The sequence below is a fragment of the Lampetra fluviatilis genome, chromosome 18 (assembly GCF_964198595.1).
Source record: "Lampetra fluviatilis chromosome 18, kcLamFluv1.1, whole genome shotgun sequence".
Classification (NCBI taxonomy): Eukaryota; Metazoa; Chordata; class Hyperoartia; order Petromyzontiformes; family Petromyzontidae; genus Lampetra; species Lampetra fluviatilis.
In genome coordinates, this window is record NC_136292.1 from 10,566,512 (window position 1) to 10,582,154 (window position 15,643).

General features: G+C 49.7%; 1 protein-coding gene across 2 annotated transcripts in view; it reads right to left on the reverse strand.

Moving 5' to 3' along the window:
- LOC144937220 (spectrin beta chain, non-erythrocytic 1-like) overlaps positions 1-12,443 on the reverse strand; it is a 197,520-nt gene extending 185,077 nt beyond the window's left edge. Inside the window, exons 1-5 of one of the 2 annotated variants that reach the window (XM_078864581.1) lie at positions 11,985-12,443; positions 11,541-11,744; positions 11,186-11,301; positions 10,397-10,552; positions 7,234-7,366 (exon numbers count right to left, since the gene is read on the reverse strand). The gene's annotated coding sequence lies outside the window, so the exon portion shown is untranslated. The remainder of the gene's footprint in view (positions 1-7,233; positions 7,367-10,396; positions 10,553-11,185; positions 11,302-11,540; positions 11,745-11,984) is intronic. The other variant, XM_078864582.1, reaches the window with a different exon arrangement.
- Positions 12,444-15,643: the final 3,200 nt, after the last annotated feature.

Sequence of the window (15,643 nt, forward strand, 5' to 3'; positions counted from 1 at the left end):
ACAGAAGGAATTGTAGAACCAGCACGGGAATACTATGCAGAACTATATGGAAGTAAGGCGTCGGAGGCGGAAGCCCAAGACTTCTTACTGGGGGATGTTATGCAGAAGATCAAGGCTACAGAGGAAATGAATAGGCAAGTTCAGATGTAGGAGCTGGACGAGGCAGTAAGAGGACTACGTCGGCACAAAACGCAAGGGCAGGATGGAATACCGGCTGAATTCTACGTTACATTCTGGGACACCATCAAACCCGACATGCTACGTTTGTATAGAGAAATCTTGGAGTAGGGCCCAGTGCCAGAACCCATGAGGGGAGGGGTGCTAACCCTCATATATAACAGTCCCTCCAGAAAAACGCGATTATGCGATCGCATGATTCCATGCAAAATCAGCCAAAGTCCGCATATTTATGCGGGGGGCGCGTTTTTTCAAATACGCCGCACTTTCGCCGCATAAATTGCAGATTTCCGCGCGCAAAATATGCGGGCTTGCATGATTTCATAATCCCCGCATTTTCGTTGCAAAAAGTCACATATATCTTAGCAGAAAGTTGAAAAATGTTGCGTTTACTTCACACAAGCGCAGCCATTTCCCCTGTTGCCATGGGAACGTTATGAAGTGACGTCACTCATTACGCGACATCATTGAAAAGCTGCAAACCCCGCGATGCCAATGAAACCATGATGAAGCCCGCAAATCTTTCTCATTTGCCAACAAACATAAGCGCAAAAGACCGCGCAAAGCAGTTTCCCAGTGTGTTACATGACAGTGGGGGCAAATTATTTTGCACTCCGTGCAACTGCGTGTTGGACCACAGGCGGAAGGCGACGCTGGACAGTCACTTTGCAACCGACAAACATTCAAGGATGGTTAAAGCAGCAGTGACATCAACCAAGATGAAGCAGCTCACCTACACCGAGGCGTCAACTTCCAAAACAGTTGCTAGGGCTGAAAGAATCAAGGTCAGTAGCCTATTAGATTAAAGCTTGTAAAATTATGAAAAGGCTGATAGTTAAATTGAAACAGAGAGAGGTGTGTGTGAATGAGATTTCCAAGTATGTTGTGTGTGGATGTAAGTTAACGTTAGGGTTAGATAGACTAACAGTAGTGTAATTTCCCATGCAAGATGATTGATTTTGGCATGAAAGAATTATGTTTTATTTGCAGAAACACTACTGTTCTGTGAAAGGCTAACTGTAAATGATTCCGTTTTATACAGCAGTTTTCTGTAGGTTATACTGGACTTTGTGTGTGTGTGTAATACAGCCCAATGATACAAAAGTATTTTTCTGTTTGTAGATTTGTGAAACCTGGGTTGCCACCTGCACTGCCATCAACATCCCACTGTCTAAGACTGACCACCCTGCACTGAGGAAATTTCTGAATGAGAAAGTCATCAATGGCGGCGCCATTCCAGGGTTTCACCAGCTTCAAGATATGTACTTGGGAGCAGTATGAGAAGGAAAAAGAGGAGCTGAAGACACTTCTTGCCAGAAAACCTCTTGCTGTGATATTTGATGAGACTCCAGATGTCGAGGGGAGATGTGTCCTGAATATCCTCCTTGCACCACTTGAGAAGGATCATTCTGGGAGGATCTTGGCCTACCTTGCAGATACTGTTTTCCTTGAGCAATGCAATCATTCCACTGTATCCATGTCTGTCGTAAGGTGCCTTCAAGAATACAGCATTAACAACGAGGATGTGATTGTGTTCGACACTGATAATGCAGCCTACATGAAGAAGGCATTCACAGCAGCTCTGCAGTCGTTGTTCCCCAACTCGATACACATCACATGCATGGCACACATAATGAATCTCATTGGCAATGCCTTCCGCAAACCTTTTGTTCAGTTGAACAGCTTCATGCTAAGTTTCTCCCAGATGTTCTTCAATGCTGGATCACGCAAGAGAAGATACCTCTGCTTCTTGTCAAACAAGCTGCCTAGAAAAAAGGCGGTCATGCCTCCAAACCCCTGTGCAACACGCTGGAACTCCTGGTTCTCTGCAGTGCAGTACCACGCACAGGACTTTGGACTGTACAAGGAGTTCATAGAGATGGAAATCGAGGTAAAAACTTCCTTCACATAATTCCTCAATACAATTAACACTTCCTTTTCTTCATCAGTTAACCCCCTTTGCACATACAAACATGAATAGTTTAGTAAGATCAAAGTAAAAAAAATAATTGCATTGAACATATTGTATGTTTGACCTAATTCCTTTCTTTCTATTTGTGTTTTTATAGGTGTGTAGCAGAAGTGCTCCACAGTCTGTGGAGAGACTCCACGAGATGCTTCAAGACCTAGCTCAGTCCCTGAATGTCCAGATCAACATCATGGCTGACAAGTGCAAACGCTTCCTAAGTCTTCTCGATATCTTCCAGAGCAGACGTCCTGTGACCACAAAGATCTGGAGGATCTGCAGGTGGTCTTTGCTGCCAACAAAGAGCTGCAGTATGAGGCGTGTGCCGAATACTTTGAAGGGTTTAACTTACCTTACACCACAAAGACACAGATCCTCTGCACAGTTGGTCAGGCATATGAAAACGCTGAAGAAAAGCTCACCAAGTACATGTCACATGGGCAGCCGGCCATTGAGTTTCTCCAGGTTAGGGTGTTTGACCCTCGCCACATTGCATTCCTAGATGACTCCGTAGCAAGCTACAAGGCCATTCCAGGTTTCACTGAAGTGCAGGGTGATGAATTTGATTCTTACTTCAAGACTCTTGGTCCAGCAGCACTCAGAGCTGCACCATTCGGCGTGGTGGATTTGGATGTGTTTTGGGATGGCCTACAGGAGAGACTTCCTGTGCTGAGTTCCTTGGCCAAGCGGTACAAAGATGCTGTCTCAAACTCAGCTGATGCTGAACGCAGCAACAGCATCTACAAACTAGTGTTGTCTAACCGAAGAAGATCAACTACCAACCAAAACCTCAAAGCCTTGGTCTTCCTTTACCATAACCAACGAGTCCGCAGTGGAGCATTTGAGAGGGAGGAGATGGTGAAGGGGGAGGAGATGGACACTGAGGAAGAGGGGATGGAGGATGAGGATGGTAAATGATTGGCCAGTGTTAGAGGCTACGTAGTTAGTTTTATTCAGGAGTTTATGCAACTTTACAGTTGTAAGATTGCACTTTTTTGTTAGTAGTATGTAAATTTACATTACTGTAAGACTGTACTGTTACTGTATTGCTTACGTTACTGTGCACTGAAAACACTTATTTTAACAGAAGATGTCTGTTTTGTATAGCTACCTCTGTAAAACAGGAAGCACACATTTTATTTTTTAATATTTTATTTATTCATTTTTAACCCTAATTGTAGCATATTCATTTTGTAAAGCTACAGAACTTGTTCGACTCAATGTTTTGTAAGTTTGAGCCATCTGTTTGTTAAGGTCTGAAATAAAACAAGATGAGAACTTAAATATTCCCAGCACTTTCTGTGATGTAGTATGCTTGCTTATCATAGGAAGTAATAAGAAATGACTCTTTACATTAAAGTAGTAGCCTAGTGAATAGGGTGTTGAGGGAATCACTTTTTTTTCTCTTTTTCATCAAACCGCAGTTTTTGCAAGTTCCCGCAATTTTTGCAAGTTCCCGCAATTTAATCGCATAAAATTGCATAAATATCCCGCATATTCCATCGCATTTTTTAAGAAAACGTGCCGCATAATCAACGATTTTTGCCCGCAACAATCACCAAAAAACTCCGCGTTTTTCTGGAGGGACTGATATAAGGGGAAGGGGGCCCCCGCAGCAACCTTGGGAGCTGGTGCCCAATCACCCTGTTAAACTCGGACTACAAGCAAAAGCCATCGCAGCACGACTGGGGAAAGTGGTAGAGGAGGTAGTAGGAACGGACCAGACATGTGCAGTCCCGGGCAGGCGAATTTCAGACAATCTTGTACATGGATGTTGTGGTTTTCTGTAGGCACGTGTCCTCAGTGTGGGAGGTACTAGAGCTCGCGAAAAGTTTTTTTTGGCCGAAGGATCCAAGATTAATGTAAATAAGAGCGAGATGATGATTTTTGGTGACTCTAGGCTATTTTAGGGCTGCCCACCAGAGATAAGAGCGCAGGCAGAAGGGATTAAGCCCCTGGAGGTCACCTTCTACCGGGAGGACTCAGCAAAGAGTAATTGGAAAGAAAAGATAAAAGCGGTGAATGGCAGGCTGGCCAGGTGGACGAACAGGAGCCTTACAATGGAAGGAAGGATCCTGGTTTTGAAGGTGGAAATACAACCAGCACTCAATTATCTGGCATATATTTTCCCGCCGGGCACGCAAATGGCGCAGAAAATAGAGACACTGTTCTTGAGTTTCATCTGGGGAGGCGGGATGGACCGGGTGATAAGGGAGACTATGTTCAAAAACGCTGCGAACGGTGGGAGGGGCGCCCCTAATGTTGCGCGTGCCCTCACCACGATCTTTGTCTGTAATACGTTGCGCTTGTTTTATTCCGATGAGTCCCAGGTAAAGGCTTCGTATTATTTACGGTACAGACTGGCATGGCTCCTGCGGAGACTAGGGATGGCTCCATTGCCGCGCGGCACGCCCCTCGCTTGGACGCCGTGGTGGTTGTGTGCCGTGGTCAACAAATACATTACAGAATATGAGCTGGCCCGGGTAAGAGAGTCGTGGTGCACACGAGGAGTCCTTGCCGAGATGGGCAAGAGGGAGGCCTGTGCAAAGGTGCCACCAGGTGCACGAAGTGCCATACACCAACAAATATGTGAGAACGTGGCATTTGGGGCCTTAACTAAAAGGCAAAGGGACTTATCCTGGCTGGCGGCCTGGGACCAGTTGGCATGCAGGAAGTTCATGTATTCCCGCCATATGGCCCACACCCCTAAATGAGAGGCTGCGATTCGGATGAGTGTACGACTCAAGTCATTGTGCAATGTCCCTTTGCGTAGGAGGTGTGGGAGCTATGCCAGGCTCTTCTGGCTCGTTTTTATTCGGTCAAGGCTACAATGCCAAATATTATTTGGGGGTCATTCCGACGGAAGGCAGGAGGGGCTTGGGCTCATTCATGGGCCGCAGTAGGAGCTATAAAAAAGCCTCGTGGAAGGCGCGTGGACGGATGATTAAGGGTGCTTATATGACATCCTCCGATGTGTACCACCTAGTCTGGAGGCTGATCGACAGGGTGGTGGAGGTTGAAAGAGTAAAAATAGGCAGCAAAGCTGCAAAAGAGAAATGGCGGTGGCCTCCACCTCCATGTGGCACGAGATGAAGTAAGCAGTGCTTCGGAAAGTTCTCCGCCACGGCACTGGGAATAGAGGAACGAGTGTTTTTATTTCTTCGACAACCGCGGACTCTTATTTCAAAATGTAGTGGTTGGACCGGCAATGTTTCTTCTTTTTCAATGATTTTACTTAACTTGATTCCTCTGTTTGCCGTGGTCATATCTTGTAATACAAATTTCGTCCACTTCCCGTTGTCAAATCAATTCCACATTTTGCACACGTACTCAAATCTGGTGACAATGCATGCCTGTATCAAAATCGGCATTAATTAATCAATTAATTCGCTACCTTAAAGCAATTTACATTTTGTATGGACGCCTTATTATATATATTTGTGTGTAGGTCAAAAACGCCGAGGTCCCTAAACTGTGGAATCGGCTCGCGCAAAAAGCAGGCGCCGCGTGTCTCAGGCGCCATTGACGTAGTTCTCGACCGTGAGTTAAACTAAGTTGTTAATAAAACTGTTGTTTTTAAAAAACTTTTTTAAGGAATTTTATTTGTTATTGGTGCACTTGATGTGTGGGGGTGTGGTATGGGATCCTGCTATCGCGGAAAGGACCCTTGTGCGAGTTGTGGTTGCTGTCACGGGGTTTTTTTCGGCTGTCCGAGACAGTGGACTGTCCATGGTTGAGATAAGAAAACTTTTAAATAGTCGTCGTCGTGATCTTCGCCCTCTTCAAGCTGTGGGTCAGGCAGCATGTTGGCTGTCCCGACCCAGTATGTGGTTATCCCCTAAGGCTGTCAAGGCCGGAAAAAAAGAGAGTACCTCCTACTCGTGTCTGTGAATTAGTACACTACGTAAATATAACGCACCACATGGATGGGTAGAAGCAAATTCAGATTCCAAGAACACAGGATGAGATTTTACTATCTTTTGTGCAAGCACTTCCAAGAGTTCATGAACAGTGAGCCTGGTGAAATTTGGGGAGCGCATCGTCAGTAGTGAACCTTTGGTTCCTAGGGTGTTTCGGCCTTTCACACTATACACCCTCCCCAAAGGCGGCCAGCGACAGGGTGATCAATGCTACGCTTGCGTCCCATTCCCAATTAGTCATAGGAGTTGCCTTGTTGTTGATAGCCAACATCCCAAGCAGAGGGGAGCGAAGAAGGGAGGAGGGGAATAAAATACAAATTCCCCATTGGCTTCGACTGCTGCGTCGGGAGATGCAAGCAAAGTGGCGAAGCTCTGGATCGCACCTCCGGCAGGGAGCAAGCGTTAAGAGTTTGAGGAACCCCCGATGGAGCCCCCTCGAAGCTCGAGGTTTCCAGTAATTTCTCGCGCTGGCTCTCCACAGTGGGCGAGACTCCAAATAATAATACTGCAATAATAATTCTGCTATTGGAATGTCAACTTTAACGTGCAACCAACGCACATTATTCGCTCGCTCTCCCGGAGATAGTGAGAGAGAGAATGACTCGGAGGCCCGAGAAGGAACCACAGACGTGATGCAGGCAAGGCAGCAGCAGCAGGCAGGCATTGAGCCGGCACCAAATCCCCCTCCGAGTTCTGTGGTCCTATATATATTAAGATGTTTATCGGACAATTTCTGAAGGCTTACATGTGAAAGGAAACATGAGCACCTGGAGAAAAACCCACGAGGGCAAGGGGACAACACTATCCCATACAGATGGAACAAACAGGCAGGGGGTCCAACATTTTTGCTGTACCGCGTTCTCCTGGCAAGTCCAGGGTACGGCACCTCCTGGAGATTAGTCCACATGTGCTGTACAGCATCGTCTTCTGGCAAGTACAGGCAGGGTATGGCACCTCGCCAACGCCCATGGGAATTACGTTGGAACAGATGGAAATTATGTATGTAGATCTCATTTCGAACCGTACGTAGCCAACCGTGTTAATCGGAGGCGCGGGAGTAAGATAACAAACTAAACAATGAGTCCACATTTGCTGTACCGTCTTCCGGCAAGCCCAGGGTACGTCACCTCCCACCCGACGCCACACAATGTGTGTGTGTGATCCACCAACCCCCTCCTCGAGCAAGTGCTCAGCTGCTCCAGTTGAGTCTCCGAGCCCGAGACTTGGGAGGGCATTCATTCGTCCATTGCCTTGTGAGGAGCGCAGAGCAACGTTGTGGGAATGATGCCTTCCAGACTATCGCCTGCCCTGCCACACATCGGTTCAAAACGTCAACGGCTAATTGGTCACACGTGCAACAACAACAACAACACGCGCGCGCACGATGTATTGAATGTGGTTCGGGTTTTTTTAAACCCCTTCCACCCTTTCTACCCCTTCCACCCCCACCCACCCGTCTCTGTACGCGCTCCTAAATTGGGAAAACAAACGACATCATTTTCAAATTGCTTGCACAAGGATAAACACGCGCGCGGTTAGTTAGTTGATGACGGCGGTGCTGACGTCTGCTGGCAGTGGTGGTGGTGGAGGAGGGGGAGCACGCTTAATTACGCAATTTAATTAATTATCCAAATTAGGTCACGCGAATTCCGGAGCAAGTGGATTCATCTCACGGGCGACGCACGCGTCGAATGGCAAGTCGAGCAACAGTTGTGGCAGGCAACTTTACACGAAGAAGTAAAACTCCGCTCTTTCGGGCTTGCATCACACACCACGGATGGCGGCGCTCGCTGCTTTTACAGCTGCTGCATCACCGCGCGCAAGTGGTCCAACAGTCGTGCTTATCAAGTTCCCTTGCTGCCTGCGGCAACATGTTAGGAGGAGCTAAAATGACAATGTCCAGAGGGAATGCTGTTGGCGGTGTTGAGTCACTCCCGCGATTGTGAGACACGCAATTGTCCCATACGACCAGCGGTTGCCAAGGCTATGTGTGTGGTGTTCCCGTTGGGGCGGCTGGATAAGGGCCCGCGACTTAATTTCTAACACTCAGAATTCGCCTTCCTAATCCATCAGGATCTCAATAACGTCCCCCCCACCCTTATAGGTTGAAGTCACGCAAGCCCCTTTTGAACCCGTGCGCTTAACTTGCAACAAGGCGCCTTAAACTCCGATGAAGATTGGAAAGTTTAATTGAGTACAAAAGAACTCGCAAACACCACCTTGTAAAAGACCCAACACAGAATATCCCTGGGTTTGACCTTCCACGAAGCTCGTGGTCCAACTTAAACCGCTGCCACTGCACAAACCATGGCAGCAGATGCAGATACCTGATGCACAAGCGGAAAATGCAAAACTCTCCAGTAGTAGTGTGCGACTGTGGTCATCCAAAACAGACCATAATACAGGTGTTTTGGGTTAGATGGCGAAAATATAAATGTGTCGTTAAACCTGCCACAACCCGACACAGCCAATTAGTAAGGTTTGTCACGTAAACAGAACGTGCCAATTCGTCACTAGGACAGCACACCAGTGTGTTGGAGAGCAAAGCCACAACATTTACCATCTGAGTACAACGTTTCGCCAGCAATGACAACTAGCATCGTCAGGCGGGAGACAGAACAGACCATAACAAGGTTACAACCACGCAATGCCCCGATCCATAAACACGAAGGAGACATCGCAGCGATGCCACTCTGCTGCTTTTAACGCGGTTATCTCGGCTTGACCACCCTGAATGTGAAATTGTAGTCGTTGCTCTGCATCTACATCAGCAGCCGTACGAAAAGGAGGAGAGAGGATTCCAACCCCTTTCGAAGCTGCCCACAAAATGACATTCACATCCGCCACTGCGAGCATCCTAGGCGCACTAATCGGGTACTAGAGGGGACATCATTTTGATCTGGCTGCAACAACACTTCGTTTATAATTTCAGGAGCCCACACGCAGTAACGGTGAGCCCTAAATATGTTTTGCGTTACTGGTGGATGAGGATAAGGTGTGTGTGTCTGTGTGTGTCTGTGTGTGTGTATGTGTGTGTGGGGCCTGTCAGTTTGAAGGCAGTCGCCCTCCAACAACAAGGGAGAGCAGAGGAGCGATGCTCACAACAACGAGCGGAGCGCCGGGCGGCTAAAACGCAGCAAGTTGGCACGGTAGGGGGCACAGCTGGTAGAATCTGCCAGTCATCTCAGTCAGACAACCCATGGCACCTGCTGGGTGTGTTCCGTGACCTCCTGTCAGCGAGCCTTCGGATACAAAGTGCACCTGGCCTGGCACAGTCAGGCGCCGCTTAGTGGCTGTTGTTGTTGTTGTTGCCGTGTTGCCTGTCGGATGTATTTAACGTCCCAATCGGACCCTCGGCAAGATCAAGGTGTCCCGCGTCTGCCGCGCGAGTAGACTAATGCCGAGAGCTCTACCGCCAGGTTTACTTTGCTGCAGAGAAAGACGCAGCGGGTAAGAGGCGTCCCTTGTCGCTCGGCGTCGAGCTTGTGTGGGGACAGCAACGTGGGCCACGCAAGCTCGAGTGGCTTCTTTAATGAGAGGAAATGGACTTTAAATTGACTGCGAGTGCCGCTGCAGGGACGCCACCGAAACGCTGCATTAAAAGGCTGCAGTAATCGATGCCACGGGAATGTGACCGCAGCACGGATCCTGGAAGTGCGGGCTGTCGACTACGCAACAGAAGAGGGGGAAACCTGGCAGACAGGAGGAAGCGATGGCGAGCTGCGGGTGGCATCAACGGCATTGGACACGGCGACAACTTGACCTTGAGCTGGATGGCCATTACTCTCGTATGCGGGGCAGCTGGGAAAGTGCTGTCTGCCTTCGACCGTGTTGGACAAGAGGAATCTCAGGGGTAGTTCTGTCGTATCCGCTTATGCGGGCCGTACTCCAACACTGCGGGTTGCATTGCTCTGTGACAAAGATCTGAATGAATAATTCGTCTCACGCTGTGACACCAATTGGCACAATCTGGATACTACCGCAGGGGAAATTACCAAAACGAGTTTATGCTTTAAAAAGTGAATGAGTCAAGGAACACAATATAGTGGTTCGTGGACATACGTGTTCTGAGCTGCACACATTAAGAGTCACGGACCAGCACTTTGTCTTTGTGAAGATATTAGTGTCCGCTGTCAAGCAAAATCACCCGGAAATCACGACCAACTAGACACGTAATGATTCATTCCCCTTCGCAATTCAATTAGTTGCCACAATTGGGGAGTCATGGATCGATGTGCGAATCAATTATCTGTGTCCCGTTTGTGCTGTCTCATCTGCGCTATCTCGTCTGTATTGTCTGCCTGCCGTGTGTCGTTATGTCGCGTTGACTTACACAATGCGTCTGCAGGTGATGGTCTTGTCCGTCTCGTCGCAATTCAACACGCCAATTTGTCACGCTCGTGCCGCACGCCAACAAGGGTCTTCTTGGGTGCACGCGTGTAGCGTCTCCCTCTTTCCTGTATGGTTTTTCTCCGGCCTCTTTGGTTTCCTGCCAAAGTAAAACATAAAACATTATTTTAACAAAAATACAACGTAACTGCCATTGGCCAAACATCCCAATGCTGACATTTAACCCGCAAATTACGCAGCAGCAGCAACGTCGCTTCCCTTAAGTGAAAACTTGGCAGGACCCTCCTGAAAAAAGGAGGCTTGCCTTGGGTAAACAAATCGCGCGTGCGAGCCCAGAGCCGCCGCTGGCCCACAGGGAGGCCCCGAGACGTGTCAGGTGTGGTAAAAGGAAGACGAATGTGGACAACAATAATAGCGAGATGTAGTGGCGTGAGAGAAGATAGACCGCAGCCAGTCATAGGGAGAGGAGACAGATTTTGAAGTTGGCTATATTCACGGTCATGCTCGCGTGATATTCATTGGGTTTTAAAGTCGAGCTGATATTCTGCGAGGCACCTACGATTCTGCAGCGCGTGGCCATCTATATCCAGACAAAGATCCCCCGTGTAGCCTTGACAGACATTTATGGGCAAGTGCTGTTAGCGAGCGCCTACAAAGGACGGCACGGCACACGAGGGGGTGGGTGGCCAGCACCACGCCTGGCCGCCTTTGTCTCCCCAATGGCGATGTTTACTACACACCGCACCAGGTACTCATTTGAGGCTGAATCTACCTTGGCGGAGGCCAGGGACCAGTTCGGATGATCGTCACTGATGTTGTTGGCCGTGGGAGCGGGAATCGAAGGCGCGTCGTGGCGCAGCGCGTTGCCCACGCACGACTGCTGGACATCTGCGAAAAAGAGATTCATTGCTCATCGGATTTCTCCAGGGTAGAATAAAAAGATTCCGATTCTGACACTCACACGGCAGCAGCAGCAGATGGGTGCGTTCTGTCGAACTTATTTCGCACCGCTCCGTAGGTGCGGGAAAGGACAACAAACTGAACACGAAAATCGGTTCCAAATCAAACGCGTTTTCAAATCGAGACGCTTCAAAGAGTGCAACGCTCCTCTGGCGGTGACAATTTACCTCTCCATTGTAACAGAGACCGGCCCCCCTCTCTGCTCGTTTCACGCTGAATGAGTCAACGCAGAGGGCTGCAGTGGGGCACGATCCACTTGAGGCACCCACACATCGGGGCGACCTTTTGGTGAACTTCGCCCTCGCCTGTGCGAGGGGGAGTCGGAGGCTCGTGAAGGACGCCGCTGGGCAGGTGGGAGGCAGTCGCCCCTCCTGCAACAACGGAGGGCAGAGGAGCGACGCTCACAACAACGAGCGGAGCGCCCGGTGGATAAAACACAGCAAGTTTGCACAGTGAGGGAGGAGAGGCGGTGCAGGTGGTGCATCAGCCAGTCATCTCAGTCAGTCATCTCATCTCAGTCACTCATCTCAGTCACTCATCTCAGTCATCTCAGTCAGTCATCTCATCTCAGCCAGTCATCTCAGCCAGCTCAGTCAGTCGACCCGTGGCACCTGCTGGGTCTGCCCCGTGACCTCCTGCGAGCGGGCGCTCAACACGTGCACCTAGCCTGGCACAAGCGCCGTGGTGACGTCACCCCCAATGGCGGCTGCTCTTGTTGTTGTCGAGGACGCGTTGAGAACATCCTCGCTGAGTGGTGGGGGGGGGAGCAGCTGACGGGAGACTGCGACAATGAGCGAAGAACCTCACTAAGTCCCGGCACCCCCCCCCCCAGCGCGACGATGGAGTCGGCGGAGGCCCTCGGAGCCAGGCCAAGCGTTGCGTGTCCACGTGACCGCCGCAAGCTCCTCCCTTTACCACTCTGGGTCGTCGTCGTAATAGGCCAGGTTCTACCCACTGCTGGCCGAAGGCCACCACCCACACGCAAGCAGTCGCCATCTCTCGCGGTCTCGCGGTGTTCGCACTCCGTGCGGGAACGCGACTCCATCTCGGCGCTCCGTCCACGTGCCGGGCCGCCCTCTCAATCCCTCCCTCCCTCCCACCCCCACCCACTCCCCCTCCCCTACACCTCCATCCCCACCCCCCCCTCCTCCTTTGGCTGCCACCGTCGTTGAGTCGCGACTGCCGTCTCCTCTCCTCGGCCTGTGCCCCCCCCTAGCCCCGCCCCCCCCTAGCCCCGCCCCCCCACAGCCCCCCCCCTCCACAGTTCCACCCCCCACAGGGCCCCCCCCACAGGGCCCCCCCCCCCCCACAGAGCCCCCCCCCCCACAGGCCCCCCCCCCATAGGCCCCCCTCCTCCACAGCCCCCCCACAGCCCCCCCCCCACTGGCCCCGCCCCCCAGGCCCCTCACTTTGTCCGAGCGGTCAGAGTGGCGACTTGGAAGCTGCTGCTGCTGCTGCGCTCTCTCAGACTCTTGCCGTCACTCCGAGGAGCGGGCACCTCTCCCTCCTGCTCTCACTCCAAGCCACCCCCACCCCCCCCATGGGGTTTCCCTTAATAAACAGAAGATAACAGAAGCATCTCCCAATCGAGGAGGAGGATGATATGATGATGATGGACGCCACGGTGGCTAGGAGATGTTAACTACCTCGCCTGGTATGCAGGAGGTCGTGGGTTCCCATCCGGGCCCTGACGCCTGCTGCTGCTCTGTGTGTTTGGAGTTTGTGTGTCTCTCTCTCTATCCGTGGTCGCCTGGATTGTTCCCCGGGATCCTCCGGTTGTTTTTCCCCTCCACATTTAGAATCATCCACACGCGTTTAGAGTGTCTGGCTTCTATAAAGTGCCACACGATAAGCCACTTCGTTGAGCTATCATTTGTGATAACCAGCTCGCTTCTGAATGACAGCTCAGTGGGCCTGAACAGGTAAAGTAAAAAGTAATATTTTTTTTTAAACACGCTTTAATGAAAAGTACCCTACTAGTAATGGAAGAACTCCACGACTCCAGGAAGTGGCCCCGAAGCTTGCCACAACGTAAGGGACCGTGGTGATTTACAGCCAACGTCAGTTGAGCGTGGACAATGAGACCCAAGCCGAAACATAACATATAAAAGAATGTTTTACAATGTTTTATTTTTTTATGATAGAATATAGTATTGTCATCAGTATGACATAAATATACCAAGTTTGCAGTCGATATCACATTGAAAAGTGGGTTAAAATGTAGTTACAAGGTTTGAGGATACAACGACGACAACAACAGACAGAGTGAGTTAATAGAAAGCGTGTAAACAAAATAAAAACAGCTGTTTAAAGAAATTCGCACCCAGAGGTCGGAGGAAAAGGGGGCGGTGTGTGCCGAGTGCACCCAACAGCTGAGACAGCTGAGTTCATGTTCAGTAAAATCTTGGATTGCGAGTAACTTGGTCTGCGAGTGTTTTGCAAGACGAGCAATTTTTTCAATAAATATTAATTTGATAAACAAGCGAGGTCTTGCAATACGAGTAGTACGTGCATACGCTTTGTCTGCAGATCGTCACGTGATAACAACTGATATACGAGTGCTTTGGATTACAAACACGTTTCCGGAACGAATTATGCTCGCAATCCAAGGTTTTACTGTATTAGGTATAGCCCTGTGAGCAGTGGCGGTTCCTGCAAAATCTCTCAGGGGGGGGGCAAATGTCTGGATGATTGATAAGGATAAGGTCCACCCATGCAATGGATAAATTAACAGCTTAAGCATGTAAAGGCAACTTCACTTCTTTAATATTAATTAAAAAAAAGTGACTATTACAATACATCTTGTTTGTTTCTATACTCACTATTATTACAATCCACTCAGTTTCTTTTATAAAAAATTCCACTAGGTGGCGACAAATAATATTGTTGACTGAAACGTGCTTACGTATGATGACGTAAGCACGTTAGTGCGAGCCCTCCCGGAAGCCATAGAGAATGCATTGCAGCGCCCCCCGTTCGAAAAAAAACATCTTTGAATGTAAGTCTATGGGGCCACTCGGGGCGATTCTCAGCCGGAGTGAAATCGCCCAAAAAGAGGCGGTACTCCACAGAACGTGACATGACGCTGATTGGACTATATCCAGAGGCACAGTAACGGCTAGCATGATTCTGTGGTTGAATGAGATTGGTGGTGCGTCGCCCAATCGCCCTAATGAAGAAACCGCCCCTGCCTGTGAGCCATGCGGCTCTTGAATCGGGTGCAACGAGCAAGGCAATGCAGCAAAGAACACCCGTGACGCGGCACTTTCGAAGCGGAGATTTTGGTGGCCCGCCCAGATTTGTTGAACTCCTCAAGCCGCGGTGCAGTGGTGACACCCGCGCCTCCGATTAGCACGGTTGGCTTGCCCTACGGTGCGAAATAAGTTCAACGAGCCGAGTGCAACACTCGTGCCTCACAGCTCAGAAGGGGGGGGGGGGGGTTCGATTCAAGACTCAGTCGCCTTCCCCGTGGAGCTTTGTATGTTCTCCCCCTGCTCTACGTGGGTTTCCTCTGGGTTTTCAAGGTTTTATACCAAAGCTAAAACAACAACAAAAACATTTCACGTAACTTGTGCCGGTCAAACATACCCAATGCTGAAACATTTACCTGCAAATAACTCAAATGGGATTAAGCGCGGTAGCAGCATCGTCCCCGATTGAAAAAAAAAGAGTCTTGGGACTCCGTGAGGCTTACCCAGATACATATCTGTGAAAAACGAGCTTCATAGCTTATCAAATTCCTCCAGTACAAATATTCTGATTCTAATGGTAGAGAGATTAACGTCGTTTCGCAAACACGTCGTCACTTTATTACGAACACCGCCACCTGATTTGCGTCGCCTCGACCCCACACTCACGTCGCTGACACCATCGTCATCCGTCCTTTCTCGTTATCCGTCGCCTCTCAGCATTCGCCTCCACCACCTGACTGCCCTGCAAGTCGCTTCGATTGACGTCGTTTCGATATTCGTCGTCATCGTCGCACCGTTCAGGAACGCATCCCCGACTCAAACCGGGACGGTCTTGCTGGACTATTACTCCGGAAGTGATGTGAGCCATGGTGACATCAACTGCATTGCCATCATAAGCTGCTGACCTCACCCTTGATTAAGTGCTGGACATTGGTAACAACCTTAGACACACGGAGAGCAAACGCACCAGCTCAATACCAGTGGGTGCAAATTTCGCAGCGAACAAACCGCGCCTCTTGAATGCCGTTGCGATGCCAAGTTTCCACATTTCCCATTGGCAGAAACGTCCACAATGACGA